Raw genomic sequence first — 4,754 nt, 5'->3', positions numbered from 1 at the left:
CAGTTATTAAGTAGGTCTCATTGCTTAAAATGGGACCTGTGCTAAGATAGCACCAGTTGTGGTAAATAACCGGTTTTCACAGTAGCCTGCCTTGATAAACTCTTCCCCTGTGTGTTTTAAGTTCTGTGATGACAGCTTGGGGGCTTTTTATTTATTTTGAGAGGTCCCTAATGCCTAACCAGGAGAGATTACTCCCCAGGAGGGCTCTTTCCAGCTTTGGGTTGGGTCTTTAGTTCAGGGTGCAGAGCAGTAAAAACTGCATACATTATGTTATATTGGAGCTACCTGTCTGCTGGCCACTGAATTCTGTTTGCTTAGTTAAGTCATGAAAAAAATAAAAATAAAAAAAGGTTACTGCTGCTCCCTTGTATACTGAGGACTGAAGAGAGACCGCAGGCTTTTTAGGAGGTGTGACACCTGATCTGTGTGTCTGGCCGTCTGGGACTTTTTATGTGTATAATACCGTCTGGCCTTATCCGTGACCTCTGGAGTATTTTTGGTCTTATTAGTAGTCAGGGAGGTACTTTGAAGCATCCGGTCCTGGCAGGGAGGGAGGGAGGGAGGGAACCAGGCACTGCCTGCAAAATATAGAACAGCATATCCGAGTGGAAGCGACACAGAAGGGAAGCGGTAAGTGGCTGGTGCCACCGCCTGGGCACCGGAGCCCTGGAGTTTTGCAGAGGAAAACAAAAAAAAAATGGGCCAGTGATGCCTGATTCTGGCCAAAGCCTGGCATCCGGGTCCGATTCCGTCTGCTGGGTGGGGGCTGGGTTCCGTCTGGGTCACCCAAGCACTGAAGCTCTGCAGGCTGACAGACAGGGGGCAGTAAGGTCCCGTCCGTGATTTGTGCCTGATATCAGTGCCCGTCGGCAGCCTCCCTGCCCCTTTTCCGCTTTCCCTTTTATTGGAGCCTAGGGGAGCCAGTAAAGATTAAATGTGCTTTCTAAAAGGCAACTATTTCATGCTGCTATGTCTACAGGCTCTATCTAGCTTTGTGTGTGTTTGGGGGTGGGAGGGAGGATTGAAAGGGAAAAAAAAAATGACAAGAGCTAAAGGACGAAAGGCAAGCTAGGCTTAACTTCCTGCTGAAGGAGAAGGAAGGAGGAACCCGAGCTACCTAAAGGTGGACTTAACGAGCTTAAGGTAGACACTAAAAGGAGCAGAGGTGAGGAAGTAACCAAGTGAACCATTATCCCCCTCATCTGAAATTCATGCATTCCAGTTTGTTTAGGTTTAATTATAAAAAGCAGCAATTCTGGTTTAACTCAAATGCATGCAATCTTTTCAGTCGGGTAAGGAAGGAGGTTCTCATTTTCCGCCTACTGCTTTGTTGCGCTCTGTATCTGCATAGGCAGCTTATATAGCACCTCCTTGCTGGGACATAAGGGAATAATAAAGGGGGTGGGGGAAGAATGATACCCTGTTTTATTTTAATTGGAGATCTATTTATGCATGTTAAGTAGTTATGTTTTAAGAGGGGGGGGGGAGAGAGGAGACCAAAGATAAATCAGGGAGTTCAGTTGCAACAGGCGGTAAATGAGGTTATTTTTCTTCCCGCCCGGTTTTTCTTACCTTAAAAAAAAAAAAAGGCAGTAAATTTTGCCGGCTTATTTATTGGGAAGGGGGGGGGTGTATCTCATGCCAGCCGCCACCCCCAGCAAACGGTTCAGTTACAGTCTTAATTTCTGCAAGGCAAAACGTTTCCATGGACCTAAATCTGGAAAGCATTCTCCGGGTTTTTTTGTTTGGGGAAGTCAACAGACAACATCCAGTTTGGAAAGAACAGTTTTGGAAGTCGGTTACCTCCACCCCTCTCGTGTATGTGTGTGTGCGTTTTAGTGGGGGGGGGGGGGAAGGAGGGAGAGAGTGGGGGCCTGAAGCTCCTCCCACCCGTGCCCGCTGACTGACAGACTTGAGATTCCTCCTTATTAATGTGGCCTTGACTCCGGCTAAGCGGCTGCCGCTTGGTGCACTGGGAGGCCCCCAGTTTGTCAGACGGGGGCAATCCGAAGTGAAGCAAAGAAGGAGATCGGGACCTGCAACTTGGCCGGGGGGGGGGGAGGGGTTGAGTTCCGTTGCTGAACCGGGAACTGATCTTTTGCCTCCTCGTTTCTCCCCTTGCTGCGGTGTCCGTGTCCCCCCCCACCCCCCACCTATCTCTGTTCAGCAAATCTCCCGCTGCTAGAAGTGAGGACCGCCTTAGCCCCCCCTCCCGCCACAAAAAAAAAAAGCAGCCCTGCGGCTTTTGTTGCCGCCGCCGCGAATTTGCAAAGACCGAGCCTTTCTCGTCTGCTGAACGGTGAGTTCCTGCGGGATTCGCTAGCAAATGCTTTCAGCCCCCCCCCCCTCCCTGCCCCCTGCTGCTGCCCGTCCTGCCATGCCCTCTGCCAGTCGGCGGGTTTGGCTTCTGCATGCTTGGCTTGGATCGTAGCTGGTAGCCGGATGACACTTCTGACTGTCTAAATAGGTATTTCGTGCTCTAATTTGGTGCCTAATCGAGCGGAGGCCGATGAGTTGGAACCTCATCCGCATAGATTTAATTTTTATTTTTTCAAAAAAAATATGCTTTTATGTCAAGGCTGTTTCTCCTGTGGTGCTCACTTATTGCTCTTGTCCTGTCCTCGATGTCGACTCTGTCCAGCCCTTGCCGCGAAAGGGGGGGAAGTGAGATTGCATCCCTCTCAATCCCTGAGACCCTAACTTGTGATGCTTAGCTTTTGAATCCACGGGTTAGGCTCTCGGGAGCTGAGAGTCGTGCCCTTGCGTCTTTGCTGTAGAGCAAAAGTGGGTGCCGAGGACTCTGGCGATGGCTTTCCTGAAATAGAGCGCAAGTTCAATTTTCCTGGCAGCGGTAAATTCCAACAGTGTGCTGTGAATAGTGAGGAACCGCTGCTCAACCGCCCCCCCCCCAGGTTTTTCACTCAAGAGCAGAGACCTTTCCTGTGGTTTTGTTTTGGGGTTTAAAAAAAAAAAAATCTACTCCTTCCCACCCAACCATGACAAGTGCACAGTTTTCTAAGTGGGTTAGAACCCTTTGTAAGTGTTCTTTTTGCTCCTGGTGCACGCTCTCATATTGGTGGCACAAAGTAGTAATGAAAATAGCTCGTAACAACAGTGAATTTCCAGATTTTTTTTTAAAAAATTTTTTTACACTAATGAAAATGTAGACGTTTAGTCTAAGAAGTTTTTTTTTCTTCATTGTGAATCCTAAGCATGTAATTTCAAGGGAAGAGGTAGCCTTCTCCATTATTGGGGGGGAAAAAGAGTTCTACAAAAGTAGTGACAGTATTGAAGCTGTTGAATGGCTTCTACTCTCCCCCCCCCCCCCCATCCCACCCCCTTTTCTTTGAGAGCAGCACACAGTACTCTGTGAGCGTAACTGGAACAGCTCGGTACACTGGTGTCTGACCTCATAACATCTCATCTGAAATCCCAGCATGCCTCAGGCTTCCAAGTTTAAAAAGTGATCCATTAATCTGAGAAATGTGACAGAGGCTGAGCCTGGGGCTGGTGGTCCTCTGCATGGAGATCAACCATCCTCAGTAGGAAAGGAACAAAAAGGAAACTTAGTTCTCCCACTCGAGCACTTGTGGAAGTGAAGAGGATTAGGCATTTCTTTCTGTTATGACCTCTGCGAAGAAGCTATGGCAGAGATATAATACCGGCTGGCTCTCAGCTAATGCAACAAGGTGCTATTTTTTTTTTTTTTTTTTTTTTTTAACCATTTTCGTTCTTGGAGGCCATGAATAATAGGAAGGGGTGCTGAAAAGTTTTCAGACCAGCGAAGAAGAGAATGACATAGATATGGTTCAATGATCTAAAACAATGTAAAAAAAACCAAAAACCCCATATAATTTTGTTTCTGCAAAATGGCACTTAAGAAATAAGATAACACTCTTTTTCATCTGCAGTGGCAAAATAACACTCAGAATTTAGGAAGTGGGTTAGTTGGGCTGAGAATGTTTCAGCACCCCCTTGTAAAGTTACTGTAGCAACATTATTTTTAACATTTGCATTTGTGTCACCCTTTAGAGTGCATAGACCTGAGAGTTTTAAAGATGACCTGCCCTACCTGTAAAATGTTCATCATTTGAAGAATAGTGACCGTTGTGGGACCTTTGGAAAATATGTAGCTCTTTTACCACATGTGCTGTGTGGATTGCCAATTAATGTTCTAAAGAATAGACTATTCTTACACCAGTGCTCCGAAAACATATGCCTCCTTCCTCCTGAAATTAAAGCAAAAGGCAGAACACTAGAACCCACTGTAGAAAATGAAAATATTTTTGGTTTCCTCTCAACAGTATTTCTCTGCTTGACTGGGATTTTCCCCAGAACAGGAATTGCACACTGCATTGGATCAAATACATCAAGCAGAATGGAAATTGCTGTTTAAAATGTGTGTTTTGCATGCGGTGTCTTTCTTTCAGATTTCTGCTGATTGCATAAGAAAACTAATTTGTCCTAGAATTCCTAACAAAAGACTGACTTTTTGTTTAAATATTACATGGTTAAGTACATTAAACATTCAGCGACAAGACCCATATTGATTTTGTCCAGTCTGATTTTCCCTTTCCGTTGTTCTTTGTACACGTTGTTCATTTTTCCTCTGAAATTTATTTTTTCCCCTCCAGAAAATAAAAATAGCAGGTTTTCCTTAAAAAGTGAGTTTCTGAGTAATGTTTAAAATATATGAATGTATAACTACATATTGGATGGATTTGTAATGGGGGCTCCTGATTTTTGTATAGGTA

At 45.5% G+C, this 4,754-nt stretch overlaps 1 long non-coding RNA gene across 1 annotated transcript; it reads left to right on the top strand.

The window, feature by feature from the left end:
* The first annotated feature begins 1,000 nt into the window (after positions 1-1,000).
* LOC117347822 lies at positions 1,001-4,538 on the top strand. The gene is made up of 2 exons (XR_004536846.1): positions 1,001-1,165; positions 4,033-4,538. It is a non-coding gene; the product is annotated as an uncharacterized LOC117347822 (long non-coding RNA).
* The last annotated feature ends 216 nt before the right edge of the window (positions 4,539-4,754 follow it).

The sequence above is a fragment of the Geotrypetes seraphini genome, chromosome 13 (assembly GCF_902459505.1).
Source record: "Geotrypetes seraphini chromosome 13, aGeoSer1.1, whole genome shotgun sequence".
In the NCBI taxonomy this organism is placed as follows: Eukaryota; Metazoa; Chordata; class Amphibia; order Gymnophiona; family Dermophiidae; genus Geotrypetes; species Geotrypetes seraphini.
This window is presented reverse-complemented; position numbering and strand designations above follow the sequence as displayed.